Below are 16,584 nucleotides of genomic sequence, written 5' to 3'. Positions count from 1 at the left end.
ATTATTATTAAAAAGAGGAAAAGTAAAATAAGTGTAAAATCATATGCCAGTTATTTAACTTTTGTTATAGACTCATAAATTGATCATCTGCAGTTTTTCTTTGCATTGGGAGCAATTTCAAAATCTCTTGCTTTCTATTATACAATGAAGATTCATAGAAAGCCTTTTCATAATATTACTCAATAATAATATTGAGAATGCTTCTTAACTTTCACTTAATTTTGTTAACTTTATTACAGGATTTTTAATAAAAAGAAAAAAATAAAAACATAAAATAAAAAATAAATTTCCAAACATCTATATAAATACCCATTGTTATATATATATATATATATGTGTGTGTGTATGTGTGTATATGTATACATATGTGTATAATTAGCTATCATATGAATGAATCTCTTCACAGTTATCTTCAATTGACATCATCAACTTCACTTATTTCTCTTTTCCTCTTTTTTTCACATTTCCCCTTTTATTTTTCATTCCTCCTCATCTCCTCCTTTTAATTTCTTTTTTTTTTCAGTTTAAGGGAAAATATAGAATGAATTATTTCAGAGATTTTTAGATTTTTCTCTCTTTAAAAGTATTCCAACACAGAATGGATAAATACTTATCAGGTAAGTTATAGAGTGGATTGAAATAGATAACTGCAAATATCCTTTCCAATTCAGATTCGTGGTTCTACAATGAATAAATTCATTGATAGAAAATTAAGTAAGAAAGAAAAAGACATGATTTATATCTTTTATGGGTTTCACAGTGAAAACCATTAAGTTTTAGGTCTGAAGCAAAAGATAAAGAAAACAATAACTCCATCTATATGATATTTTTTGAAAAAGTGCAAATGCTGAATCTGTCCAATATCAGCACAAGTTTGTAACTTTTCAGTATCTTTTCTCTCAAAAAACATTTTTAATTGTGTTCTTGCAATGTATGAGGTATCATTTTTTACAATAATAGTCTTTTACTTTTCTAAATACACACAAAAAAAGCTTTTAAGATTTCCTTTTGCAAAACTTTCGTGCCAGGTTCTTCTACCTCCCTTCTACTCCTAGATAACAAACAAACAATCTGTATAAGCTAAACATGTGCAATTTTCTAAGAATTTTTCCACATTCTTCATGATGTACAAGAAAAATCAGATCAAATGGGCAAAAAGAAAAATTAACAAATAAGAACAATATCAAAAAGTGAAAAGGTGCTTTGATGCACATTCAATCCCCATAGTTCTCTCCCTGGATGCAGATGGTTCTTTCCATCACAAATCTATTGCAATTGCCTTGAATTGTTGCATTGTTGAAAAGAGCCAGGTCCATCACGGTGGATCTTCTTGTTGTGTAAAATGTTGTATACTCACTACATTTAGCATCAATCCATATAAATTTTCCAGGCTTTTCTGAAATTAGCCTGCTCATCATTTCTTATAAAATAATAATATTCAATTATATTCATATGCCATGATTTACTCAGCCATTCCCCAACTGATAGGCTTCTATTGTGTTTGTAATTCCTTGCTGTTACAAAAAGGGATGCTACAACAATTTTTGCATTTGAGTCTTTTTCTCTTTTTTATGATCTCTTTGGGATACTGACACATCATAGATACTGCTAGATCAATGAGTATGCATAATTTTATAGATTTTTGGGAATAGTTACAAACAGCTCTCCAGAATGGTTGGGTCAATTTACAACTCCACCAACAATTCCTCCTATAGTTAGACCACTTTTGCAGGAATTTTTTTCATTAATTCCCTTTAAATTCTTGACCTTTTGTCCTTTCAAATTAATTTTCTAATTATTTTTCTAGTTCTATAAAGTAATTTCTTGACAGTTTGATTGGCATGGTATTGAATAAGTAGATTAATTTGTGTATAGGGGGACAGAGCCAAGATGGCAGAGAAGACACATGCTACATTCTGAGCTCCCTTCTACCCTCACTTACTAATTACCTAATTCAGCCTCAGGAATAGTGCTTGACTGGTAAAATCCACGAATATTGGTTGTATAGCAAATTACCAACTGAAGATAACTTGGAAGATCACCAGAAAAGTTCTGTGTTGATTGGTTGGGAGGAGGCCAGTGCAAGCAGGGAGGCAGAACACAGAGGCTAGCCCAAGCTGAGCAGACTGGAAGCAAGATGCAGTCACCACGGGTGGAGAATTTTCAGGGAGGACTCTTATCACAGGTTGGCTGCTCTGCTTTAATGGCAAAGCAGTAGATCAGCAGAAAAGTTACACAAATGCCAAAGGTAGAGTATACCCCAAAACCCCAAAATTTAACAGGACCTGGCCACACCCAGCCAGCACTGAGAGTGACTCAGCATAATCACAGTGTTGCTGTGCAGCCACAGTCAGAAGCTGAAGGACTCTGCCCAGGACAGTGATGTAAAGGGATGAAACTATGAAAAGGTGTACTTGAATCAGAAAACAAAGAATTTAAGTCTTATTACCTATTAGATATGAGACAATGACTCTTTTAGCATATGTTTGGAAAAATGGCTCTTCTCACTGTTTGGTGCAGCCTCAATGTTTGATGTTAAGATAATCACAGGCAAGGATTAGAAGGTAGGATGAGAAAGGTGAAAACTCACTTTGCAGCAGAATGAGGAGGAGAGAAGTTGGTGGTTAGCTTTGTGGCAGTTTGTCTGTCTCCTTCACTTCTTCCTCTAAAGACCAAGGACTTTAATTTATCCTGACTCTGGTTGATCCTAAGGCCTTCAGAGAGCTAGGTTGGACTTAACATTTTGGCATCCCACATGGACTAAGGACCCTAATTTCACTGAAGAAGTCCCAGTGACTAGGAAAGAGGGTGAGTGTTTTAATAGACAAACAGGGAATTTACTTTGTTAAGAACTAAACTAGTAACTTTCATTTTCTAGCTGAAATGAGACAGATATTAGGAAAAGATACTCCCACACTCCCAACCACAACCCCATCCCTACCCCAAGGGAAATCTACAAGAAGCATACTCAGATAAAGGGGCAAGGTTTGATTGGAACTTGGGAGCATATTGATGGACTCATGGATACATTAGAATGCACATCCCCTTGGTTCTTCAAGGAAGAAGAAATAGAGACAGATAATTTAAAACTAGTAGGAGATCAACTATGTGAATATTATAATGATAATAGGCCTGATTCAATTTCTAAGGAAACATTCTATAAGTACAACATAATACAATTGGCCTTAAAGAATCCCACAAGTTATGGGGGGGGGGAGAAGAAGTTTTAAAAACAGCCACAAAAGGAAGTGTGAGGAGAAAGAGGAAGAGAAAGGAGAGATTAATAAAAATATCACTAGAGGGCATGAGGAGTTAAGTGAACTTGAAAGGCCTGGTGATTCTCACTCTAACAGTTCAGCTTCAACTCCACTTACATCCAAGCAGACTCTTTATGCTTCCCCATCAAATTCACCTTCCTGGATGAAGGGAGGAAGAGGAGTGGGAGGGGCAGTGATACCACCAGGACCTCCCCCCCCCCCCAGCAATCACTTCCTCCTATAACACAATTACAAAAGGCACTACTTAAAGCCAAAGAAAAAGGGAAGAATACAGCTGATTTAAGAATAGAATAGAAATGTGTCCTGTGATTGAATAGCTTAACTCTTCAGGTCAAGAAAATAGAAGATACACTCCTTTTATATAGAAATAATCAAAGACCTGAAAAAGGCTTGCACTCTTTATGGGGTTAAATCATCTTATGTTAAAATGTTATTAGATTCCATCAATGAAGAGAAAATTAGAGAAATAATAAGGAGTTACTTTGCCCAACTTAATGCCAAAAAATTTGATAACCTAAGTGAAATGGATGACTACCTTAAAAAAGATAAGCTTCCCAGATTAAGAGAGGAAGCAAATTGCTTAAATAGTCCCATTTCAGAAAAAGAAATAGAACAAGCTATTCATCAACTCCCCAGGAAAAAATCCCCAGGACCAGAAGGATTTACATGTGAATTCTACCAAACATTTAAAGAACAACTAGCCCCAATGTTATATAAACTATTTGAAAAAATAGGGAATGAAGGAGTCCTACCAAATTCCTTTTATGGCACAGACATGGTACTGATATCCAAACCAGCTAGGTTGAAACGGAGAAAGAAAACTATAGACCAATCCCCTAATGAATATTGATGATAAAATCTTAAATAAAATATTAGCAAAAAGACTACAGAAAATCATCCCCAGGATAATACATCATGATCAAGTAGGATTTATACCAGGAATGCAGGACTGGTTCAATATTAGGAAAACTATCAGTACAATTGGCCATATTAATAACCAAATTAACAAAAACCAAATGATCACTTCAAATAGATGCAGAAAAAGCTTTTGATAAAATCCAATGTCCATTCCTATTAAAAAAAAAAAAAAAAAAAAAAAAAAAAAAAAAAAACATTTGATGGTATAGGAATAAATGGACTTTTCCTTAAAATAATCAGTAGCATCTATTAAAAACCATTAGTAAGCATCATATATAATGGGGATAAACTGCAACCATTCCCAGTAAGATCAGGAGTGAAACAAGGTTGTCCACTATCACCATTACTATTCAATATTGTATTAGAAATGTTAGCTTTGGCAATAAGAGTGGAGAAAGAGATTAAAGGAATTAGAGTAGGTAATGAGGAAACCAAATCATCACTCTTTTCTAATGATATGATGGTACACATAGAGAAGCCCAAAGATTCTACTAAAAAGCTATTAGAAATAATCCACACCTTTAGCAAAGTTGCAGGATACAAAATAAACCCACATAAATCATCAGCATTCTTATAAGTCATTAACAAAATCCAACAGTTAGAGTTACAAAGAGAAATTACATTTAAAGTAACTACCAATAGTATAAAATATTTAGGAATCTATCTGCCAAGGGAAAATCAGGAACTATATGAGCAAAACTACAAAACACTTTCCACACAAATTAAGTCTGATCTAACCAACTGGAAAAATATTAAATGCTCTTGGATAGGGCGAACAAATATAATAAAGATGACAATATTATCTAAACTGGTCTATTTATTTAGCCCTATACTAATCAGATTCCCAAAAAATTAATGACCTAGAAAAAATAACAACAAAGTTCATATGGAAAAACAATAGATCAAGAATTTCAAGGGAATTAATGAAAAAAAAAAAAGATCTAATGAAGGTGGCCTCGCTGTACCAGATGTAAAATTATATTATAAAGCAGCAATTACCAAAACCATTTGGTATCTGCTGAGAAATAGACTAGTTGATCAATGGAATAGGTTATGTCCAAAGGACACAATAATCAATAACTTTAATAATCTAGTGTTTGACAAACCCAAGGACCCCAGCTTTTGGGATAAGAACTCAATGTTTGGCAAAAATTGCTGGGAAAACTGGAAATTAATATGGCAGAAACTAGGCATTGACCCACACTTAACACCATACACCAAAATCAGGTCAAAATGGGTTCATGACCTGGGCATGAAGAATGAGATTATAAATAAATTGGAGGAACATAAGATAGTTTACCTCTCAGACCTGTGGAAGAGGAATAAATTTATGTCCAAAGAAGAACTAGAATTCATTATTGATCACAAAGTAGAAAACTTTGATTATATCAAATGGAAGTTTTCATACAAACAAAACTAATGCAAATAAGATTAGAAGGGAAAAATAAACTGGGAAAACATTTTTACAGTCAAAGTTTCTGATAAAGGCCTCATTTCCAAAATATATAGAAAATTGACTCTAAGTTATAAAAAATCAAGCCACTCTCCAGTCAAGTCAAAGGATATAAATAGACAATTCTCAGATGAAGAAATTGAAACTATTTCTAGCCTTATGAAAAGATGCTGCAAGTCATTATTAATCAGAAAATGCAAATTAAGACAACTCTGAGATACCACTCCACACCTGTCAGATTGGCTAGAATGACAGGGAAGATAATGCGTAATATTGGAGGGGATGTGGGAAAACAGGGATACCTGTAGCGAGCTGTCGTCTCTAGAAGCTGCCGGATCACTCTCTGGGAAGAGATCTGCTGTGTCTTCTACTCAAATCTCTCAGACAGATTCTTCTTCCTGTAGTGTACCGTTGTCTCCAGGCAGTTGCTGTTAACTCTTGTCCAGAGAAGTGACTTCCCTTCCTGCAGAGAGCCCCGTCAAGCCTGATGCAATGCAGAGTCTTCTTCTATCTCTGGGAGTCCTCTCTTTTATTCTCCCAGAGAATGGGCGTGGGATAATGCAAGGGCTTCTGGGAAGAACCACCTCAGCCAATGAGCCTGCTCCTTCCATCAAGTCAACCTGAGTTTTCACCTTGTAATTGTCCAACCTGAATTCTCACCTTGTCACTATCCAGACAACCCGAGTTCTCACCTAGTAATCCCAACATCTCCCCCTTTCTTTTGATTTAGAACATAGGACAGTCATGATCTTGAAACATAAATCCATCAATATGGGAAGTATTACACATAATTACATAAATTACATAAGCACATAGTAACATAGTAACATAATACATGCTAGAAGTATATGACAAATAACATAATCAAATAATCATAAATTGAAAATTTATAAATGTCCATAAGTCCATTAGTCTCATCTTGTGTGAGGAAGTCCAATGATTCTTGCTGGTTTTTAAAGTTCTTTAACAGTCTTCTTATTATCCATGCTCTTTCAGTGTCAGATGTTTCTTAGATCTTCTCCTTTATTTTGAGGTCTTTCTCTTTTTCTGTCTCTCTCTGATGGGCAAGGCGAATATGACTCGTTGGCACCCATCTGATTCCTTTTCCTGCTGAAGAAATACAAGCAAACCCTCTCTCCCAGGCAGTTAACCTATCTAATTTCCTTCTATTTACCACTTTCTAAATCTCTTCTCATCATCTGACAAATTACATTGGAGTTGTTTGCACTGGACACAGCCCTGTTGGTTTAAAAGGCCTGTATTCTCCCCAAGTGTAATCCATTTTTGCAATCTGATTGTCTTTTGGCTGACTGATTGGGTAATCCCTTTCTGCCATGTGATTGCTTTTCTGCTGGTTGGTCAAATCAGAGTCCTGGCCTTCTAAAGGTTCTTTGGGTGTAACATCAGCTGCCATCATGCCCCAAGTCTTTTTTGCCTGGGACCCTGGACCTGGACCCCTCATCCCATTTCCCTGAATTATTCTACACTCTGATGCCCAATGGAGTCCTCTGTTGCATTTTGGACATGGGGTTTTGGTCTTCTTTCACCCTGTCTTCTCACTGTATCTCCATACCTACACTGAGCTCTTAGATGCCCAATTTTTCCACATTGAAAACATCGCCGAGTTTCTCTAGAAGTCCCTTGACAGGAGGGACCCTGCCTTTCCACATTCATCATTGTCGGGTGTAAAAAGCATTTGTTCCCACTGTAGGACAGCGTCTTATGATCTCCTCTAAAGGAGCATCTTTGTCTAATCCCCATATAATTCTTTTGCAAATCTCATTGGCATTTTCCTTAGCCAGATGTCTGGTCATTATTTCTGTAGCTGCATTTTCTCCAATAGTTCTTTTGACAGCAGTTTGCAAACGTCTCACAAAATCTGCAAAAGGTTCATTGGGACCTTGCTGTATTTTAGTGAAAGCCTCTCCACGATCTTTCTGTCCAGGAAGGACACCCCAAGCTTTTATTGCAGCCTTAGCAATTTGTTCATATATTGTCATGGTATAATTAATCTGTTCCGAATTCTCTCCATACTGACCTTCTCCAGCTAAGTGCTCAAAAGTGAATTGTGTGTTAACTCCTATTTCCAAATTGCATCTGACTTGAATTTTACATAATTCATGAAACTCCGCAAGCCATAATAAATTTTCTCCAGGTTCCAGACATGTCCTTGCTATGGATTTCCTATCATTCGGGGTTAGGACTTCATAAGACAAACCATCTAGTAACATTTTGACATAAGCTGATGTAGCCCCATAAAGGGTACAACCTTTTTTCAAATCCTTAATTTTATTCAAATCTAAAGGTGCATAACTTCTCCTTTTATGACCTACAGAATCAATATTTTCAATCACAGGATATGCATGTATAAAATCACTTATATCCTGTCCTTCTTTCTTAGCTTTAACCAATGCTTTTTCTAATCTTGTCATAGGCTTAGGCTGCTTCACAGGCAATTCTGTTTGTGTTTCTGTCTCTTCCTCTCCTCCTTCTTGCTCCACCCCTGAAGGGTTAATTGAGGGAGGAGATGGGAGGTGCTCCTGTTGCTGTTGCTCAGAATTGTACTTAACTTCATTGTTATCTGATTCATCCTTTTCACCTAGTTTAGTTGACACCTCCCCATTTTGCTCCTTCATCTCTTCCTTTAGAATAACATTTTTTAAAGCCATTTGGATTAAATTGTAGGTATGAATTGTATCTTTGGAAACTGAGTTTGGTCTGGAACCAAAGGGTAAAATGTCACAAAGGCAATTGTAGTGTTCACCTAATTGCTCTCCTATTAATTTCCACTCATCTGGATCCAATTCTTTTTCCAGAGAAAAAGAAGGACATATGACCTTCACAGTTCTTAAAAGTTCAGTAATCTCCTCTAAAATTATAATCAATCCTTGGCTTTTCATAACCTTGATGATGCTCTCTAAACATTTTCCTTGAACAGAAGGTGTTTGCCCCATTTCACTATAAGATATTGCTGGTTTAGCCCTTAACAAGTTAAGTTCCTTATTTATCTATTAGCATGCTCACTTAATCTTTAACAAAGTTTCCTCGTTACTCACGGTTCTGGGTCAGAGAGACTGAGATCTAGATCAGAAGCTTTTCCACTGGAATCAGGACCGTGTCTGTCCCTGTTCGGGCGCCAAAATGCGAAGGTCTGGTCTAGCTCCTCTTGTCAGGATAAGCAAAAGTCCTTGCCCCACGTTGGGCGCCAAATGTAGCGAGCTGTCGTCTCTAGAAGCTGCTGGATCACTCTCTGGGAAGAGATCTGCTGTGTCTTCTACTCAAATCTCTCAGACAGATTCTTCTTCCTGTAGTGAACCGTTGTCTCCAGGCAGTTGCTGTTAACTGTTGGGATTACTAGGTGAGAACTCAGGTTGTCTGGATAGTGACAAGGTGAGAATTCAGGTTGGACAATTACAAGGTGAGAACTCAGGTTGACTTGATGGAAGGAGCAGGCTCATTGGCTGAGGTGGTTCTTCCCAGAAGCCCTTGCATTATCCCACGCCCATTCCCTGGGAGAATAAAAGAGAGGACTCCCAGAGATAGAAGAAGACTCTGCATTGCATCAGGCTTGACGGGGCTCTCTGCAGGAAGGGAAGTCACTTCTCTGGACAAGAGTTAACAGCAACTGCCTGGAGACAACGGTACACTACAGGAAGAAGAATCTGTCTGAGAGATTTGAGTAGAAGACACAGCAGATCTCTTCCCAGAGAGTGATCCGGCAGCTTCTAGAGATGACAGCTCGCTACATTTGGCGTCCACACGTGGGGCAAGGACTTTTGCTTATCCTGACAAGAGGAGCTAGACCAGACCTTCGCAGATACCAATACATTGTTGTTGGAATTGTGAATACATCCAGCTATTCTGTAGAGCCGTTTGGAACTATGCTCAAAAAGTTGTCCAACTGTACATACCCTTTAATCCTGCAGTGTTACTGCTGGGCTTATATCCCAAAGAGATGTTAAAGAAGGGAAAGGGACATGTAAATGAAAGAATGTTTGTGGCAGTCCTCTTTGTAGTGGCCAGAAACTGGAAACTAAAGGGATGCCCATCAATTGAAGAATGGCTGAATAAATTGTGGTATATGAATATTATGGAATAGTATTATTCTGTAAGAAATTATTTCAGAAAGGCCTGTTGCTGAATGAAACAAACAGGACCAGGAGATCATTGTATACTTCAACAAGAATACTATATGATGATCAATTCTGATGGATGAGGCCATCTTCAACAATGAGATGAACCAAATCAGTTCCAATTGAGCAGTAATGAACTGAACCAGGTACACCCAGTGAAAGAACTCTGGGAGATACTATGAATCACTACATGGAATTCCCAGTCCCTCTGTTTTTTTCTGCCTGCATTTTTGATTTCCTTCACAGGGTAATTGTATACTATTTCAAAGTCCAATTCTTTTTGTACAGCAAAACAACTGTTAGACATATATTGTATTTAATTTATACTTTAACTTATTTAACATGTATTGGTTAACCTGCCATCTGGGGGGGAGGAGGGGAAAAATTAGAACAAAAGGTTTGGCAGTTATAAAATTACCCATGCATATATCTGGTAAATAAAAACTATTAAATATTTTTTTAAAAAAGTTATTAGAGAATTTGGCTTATGAAAATTTAATCCTAGTGAGTGGAAATCTATAGCAAGGACATGCTTAAAACCTGGACAAAACTTGTGGCTTTCTGAATATAGTGAGTTTTATAGGGTGCAAGCCCTAAAAAATAGGCAAACTGGAGTTAATACTTCAATCACCTGTAACCAACTAACAGGTGTAGGTTCTTATGCAGAAATTTCAGTACAGATTAATTAGCCCATAGCAACATATGAGGAAATTGCTTCTGCTGCTATCAAAGCATGGGGTTTTATACCAAGTCAACAGGACAGAGAAGAGGCCTCCAAAAAAATAGCACAAGGGCCAAATGAACCTTTTGCTGATTTTGTGGGACCTTTGCAGACAGCTGTCATATGAACTATTGGTGAAAATGCAGGAACAAAAATTATGATAAGGCAACTTGCTAAAGAAAATGCTAATGATGTTTGTAAAAGAATTATACTAGTACTACACAAGGATTCTCCTTTAAAGGAGATCATAAGACACTGTGCCACAGTGGGCACAAATAGCTTTTATAGCCAGGCTATGATGCAGACTTCCCAAGATCCAAACATGGGAAGACAGGATCCCTTTTGGCAAGCGACTTCTAGAGAGACTCTTCAATGCTTTCAATGTGGTAAAGTAGGGCATCTGAAAGTTCAATGTTGGCACAGAGACAGAGTGAGAAAACAGGGTGGGAGAATAAGACCCCATGTCCAAAATGCAACAAGCTTCCATTGGGCATCAGAATGTAGACTAATTCAGGGAAACGGGATGAGGGGCCCAGCACCAGAGCTCAAAACAAACATTTCTTGGAACATGATGGTAGCCAATGCTATACCCAGAGTGCCTAAGAGTCCAGTACCTAGACATGACCAATCAGCCAGGAAGCCATCTGATAGGAGAAAGGGATTATGCAATCAATCAGCCAGGAAACAACCTGATGGGAGAAAGAGATTACAATTGGGGAGAAAAGAGTTGTATGCAGCTGGGACAACTGAAATACACCCTGGAGAGGTTAAATCTGTTCCTCTCCACTCTATGGATTCCTTGTCTCCAGGCACAATAGGCTTTACCATTTCACCTCCTGAGAGTACTTACAAAATAGTGCTCATTTATACACTGATGTGGGAAACTGGGGAATGTGTAGATAATATCCCAGTCACTAACAGGTAGACAATGTGTGACCTATCAAGCCTGTACAGCTATGAAGTAGTATCATCAAGTTTACTGATACAGACTCCTAATAAACAATCTAGTGATAATCACCCAGATTCTGACTTCAAACAATAAAATCCAGGAATATACTTGATAGCAGCTGTGACAGCTGACCAAACTATGCTCACTATCTATATAAATGGCATTTAGACACTGGTGCAGATCATACAGTCATTAGAGATGCTATCTGACCCAGTCAGTGGCCAAAGATTAAGGCAGACACCTACATGTCTGGTGTAGGAAGATGAATAGCAGCTGAAGTTAATGCTACTCCTTTGAGATGGATTTTTGAAAGCTAAACAGGAGTTTTTACTACTTTTATAACTGAAAAAATCTCCATCAATCTGTGGGGAAGAGACATTTTACAACAATTAGGATTAAAAATGAGTCCTTCAGTTTTTTTAGGCAGGGCTGCTGTTGAAGGCCTGCCAACACTTTCACCTGTTCCTATTCAATGGAAAACTGATACACCAGTGTGGGTAGAACAGTGGCCCTTAGGTAGTGATAAAATTCAGGACTTATTAGATATAGTACAGGAGCAACATGACCAAGGACACTTACAACCTTCACTAAGTCCTTGGAATTCCCCAGTATTTGTTGTAGGAAAGAAATCTGGAAAATAAATGATGTTGACTAATGTAAGAAAATTAAATGAACAGATGAAAACTAAAGGAATTCTTCAGCCTGGATTTTCATTTCTTATTCAATTACCTGGCCTCTTAGACATTAAGGATTGCTTCTATTCTATCCCTTTGGATAAGGAAGATATGAAAAGATTTGCCTTTTCAGTGGCCAGCATTAACTTATCTGAGACTTATAAAAGATATGAATGGACAGTTTTGCCACAGGGAATGAAAAACAGCCCTACCATGTGTCAAATGTATGTTGCTGCTGCTTTTACTCCAGTAAGAAAAACATTCCCAAAAGTAATGTTATTACATTACATGGATGATATATTGAGATGTGCACCTGAGGAGCAAATATTAGAAGTATGTCTACAAAAGACCATAGAAACACTAAGGAGCTACAAATTGCATATAGCTTCAGAAAAAAATTAAAATGCATGCTCCTTTTCAATATTTAGGATATGAAATATATCCTAAGGTGCTTACAGTACAAAAACTTTCCTTAAGAACAGAGAAGCTAAATGCCTTAAATGACTTTCAGAAATTGATAGGAGATATGCAATGGATGCCTCCAGTGTTAGGCTTGACTACCTATCAGTTGCAACCATTGTATGACATTTTAAGGGAAGACAGTGCTTCAAACTCACCACACTAGCTTACAAAAGAAGCTCAAGAGACTCTGAATGAAGCTGAACTGGCTTTATTCAATGCGATGAAAAAAACCCTTGGAAATATCTATTTTTGCTGCAAAAGAGGCACCCACAGCAGTTCTTCATCAAGGAGACAGTGTGATAGAGTGGGTGAACCTCCCAGCACTACCAGAACAAAGCCTTACTCTTTACCCAGTACTTGTGGCTAGAGTTTTATTAAAGGCCATTAAGCAAACAGTACAATTATCTGGGATAAGACCTGACAAGATATACACCTTTTATACTAATGCACAAATTAATGTATGGTATGAAATGGCAAATTTTATTTTACACACAGGTCTCCATTAAAGATAATCCTACTATTACATAATTGGCAATGGATTCTTGAAGAAAGGTTTCTAAAGTCCCGCTTAAATGACCAACTATCTTTACAAATGCAACCAAACATAATATTTGTGCTGTGTACTCCCGTGACTTAACTAGGAAGAGAGTAGTCAGAATTCCTTTTTAGTCCACTCAGCCAAATGAATTGTATGCAATCATTCTAGCTCTTACTTATCCAGGAGATATAAATATATCTGATTCAGCCTATTCAGTAGGTGTGGTACAAAGAATTGCCACAGCCAAAATAAAATTTGTAGCTTCCAGTATATATCAGCTCTTTAAGAAACTTCAAGAGCAAGTGAGAAAACATACAGGTAAGATTTATATCTTGCATGTCCACTCTCATAGTGGACTTCTAGGCCCTATTTTTGATGGTAATTCAAAGGCAGATAGTTTTCTAACTATGTTGGCCAATACTCCTTTATCTCAGGAAGCCCAAAAATCTCATTCTAAATATCATTAGGCTGCTCGGGCTTTACATATACAATTTGGAATAACAAGAGAAGAAGCTAGGAGTATAGTAAAAGCCTGTACAGCTTGCCTTCCTTTCCATGCTCCTACGCTCCCTCTGGCAAAGAATCATCATTGCTTGAGACCCAGTACAATTTGGCAAATGAACGTGACTCATTATAAATCTTTTGGTCATCTGTCTTTCATCCATATTGTAGTAGACACATTTTCAGGATTCACTTTTGCAATACCAGCAGCAAAAGAGATAGCCCGAGTGGTCACTGAATTCCTTATACAAGCATTTGCAATTATGGGTGTGCCATAAGCAATAAAAACAAATAATGTACCTACTTTTTTTTTTTTTTTTTTTTTTTGAGGCTGGGGTTAAGTGACTTGTCAGGATCACCTCCTTTTTGGGGTTCTCACCTTCCTGAGAAGTCAGGGATGGCATGACCACCTGTGTTCTAAAACAAAAGAAAGCGAGAAATGTAAAGGGCTGAAACTCTGAAAAGGTGTACTTGAATTAAACAACCAAGCACTTAAGGCTAATTATTTATTACAAATGAGACAATTAGCATATGTTTCAAAAAAATGACTCTTCTCACTATTGGTGATGGCTCAATATTTGATGTTAAGATAATTGTAGGCAAGGTTGGGTGAGAGAGGCAATAACTCACTTTGCAGCAGGAAAAGGAGGGGAGAAGTTGGTGGCAAGCCTTGTGGCAATTTGTTTGTCTCCTTCACTTCTCCCCCTAAAGACAAGTGACTTTAATCAATCCTGACTCTGGCTGATCCTGAGGCCTCCAGGGAGCTAGCTTAGACTTAACACAGTGACATTTCCACTGCTCAGCCAGTCGTCCCAGGGCAGCCACTGTTCAGTACAGCAGGGCTATGCCCAGGGCAATCGTGCTTCCTGCACATTGGGGCTCTTTCCAGGGCAGTCATGCTTCTACAGCAGTATGGCCACTCTTTGTAGACCATTCACAGGACAGCTACTGTACATCTATCCCTGTCTGTAGAGGAAGCTGAGAACCTCCTTGCCCTGAAGGCAGAAACTAAGGACTTAAAAAAAAATAAGCAAAAAACTAAGCAAACTCTAACCTGTCACCCTGCATAGCAGTATGGAACACCCAGTTCAGTACTCCCAGCAAGGACTACATTGGCTGCGAAATAGTGTTCAATCATCATAGTGATTGCGTACCATTTAGCTGGACTGTGTAATAATCTCCCAGGGACTGTTCGATTATTCTGGACACTGTGCTACTGAAATTCTAAGTCACAGTATTTATCCAAATGAAGGTGAATATTTCTTCAACATCAAACAACGATATTTTTCTAGGGGGGGTTATTTATAGCTTCTATACAAAAAACAGAGGAGATTTCCAACCCTGAGGAGATTAATAGCAGTCAATCTGCAGACAAAACCCCATGGTCTCCATCACACATAGCTCTCCCAGAAGAAATTAGAAAAAATCTTACAAAAGAGCTAGAAGAAAAATGGGAAAAGGAAAGAGAAGCTGTGCAAGAGACTATGGAAAAGGCAAATCACTCATTAAAAGAAAGATTTGATAAAGTGGAAAAAGAAAACAACTTCCTGAAATGTGAAATAGAAAAGGTAAAGATCTCTCAGGGATACAGATTTCGTGAATTTGAAAAAAAAAAATAAGAACTCTCAAGAAAGTAGGATTTGTGAATTGGAAAAAAGAAAATAACTCATGAAAAAAAAATGAAATGGAAAAAAAATCCATAGAGCAAAACAACTCACTTAAAAACTCAATTGGACATATACAAAAAGAAATTTTAAAAAAAATGTTAAGGAGGAAAATAACTTACTAAAAATCAGAATTGAACAAATAGAAATGCACAATTCATTGAGACATCAAGAATCAGTCAAGCAAAACCAAAAAAAAAAAAAAATGAAAAATAGAATAAAATGTTAAATATCTACTTGGAAAAACAACAGACCTGAAAACTAGATCTAGGAGAAACAATCTGAGGATAATTGGACTTCCTGAAAATTAAAATGAAAAAAAAAAAAAAGCCTAGATACTATTTTACAGGAAACCATCAAAGAGAACTACCAACATGTCATAGAATCAGAAGGTAAAATAAGCTTTGAAAAAATTCATCAAAAGCCTTCTGAAAGAGACCCCAAAATAAAAACTGCAAAGAGTGTCGTGCCTAAATTTCAGAATTTTTACAGTAAGGAAAAAGTATTACAAGCAGAAAGAAAAAATAGTAATAATTCAAATACCAAGGAGCCACACTGAGGATGACTCATAATCTAGCCACTTCCACATTAAAGGATTGAAGGGTCTGGATATGATATTTTATAAGACAAAATAACTTGGAATGCAGTGAAGAATAAACTACCCAGCTAAACTGAACATTTTCTTCCAGGGAAGAAGATGGACATTCAATGAAAGAGGTGAATTCCATTTATTCCTAATGAAAAAGCCAGAGCTAAACAAAAAATTTGACCTCCAAATATAGGACTGAAGAAAAGCATAAAATATAAAAAGAACTCTTGAGACCTGTATTTCTGTTACAGGCATATTTAAAGAATGTGTGCATAATTTGATTTTGCTGTTATACAAAAAAGGGAAGTAGAAGTGGAAAGAAAAAGGGAGATAAAATGCAGGAAATTACAAACCACAAAGAGGCAAAGGAAGCTTATCATATCTAAGAGAATTAAGAGAGGGGGAAGAACATTGTGTGAATCTTACTCTCATCAGATTTGGCTCAAAAAGAAAATATTAGACATATTTGGTTTACAGAGAAACTTCTGTCATTTCATTAAAAAGGGGGAGAGGAAAAGATAAGAGGAAAAGAGTAGGCTAAATAGGAGGGAATACAGAAAAATAAAGGAAAGGTATAAAAAAGAGGGAGGGACTCAAAGGGGGGTTTGAGAGACTCTAAAGAGAGAGAGCTGCATGAAGCAAGTGATGCCCCATAAGTTTAATACTGATGAGGAAGGTAAGAGGGGAAAGGAAAATAAAAGTAT

Source organism: Sminthopsis crassicaudata, chromosome 4, assembly GCF_048593235.1.
Source record: "Sminthopsis crassicaudata isolate SCR6 chromosome 4, ASM4859323v1, whole genome shotgun sequence".
In the NCBI taxonomy this organism is placed as follows: domain Eukaryota; kingdom Metazoa; phylum Chordata; class Mammalia; order Dasyuromorphia; family Dasyuridae; genus Sminthopsis; species Sminthopsis crassicaudata.
This window is presented reverse-complemented; position numbering follows the sequence as displayed.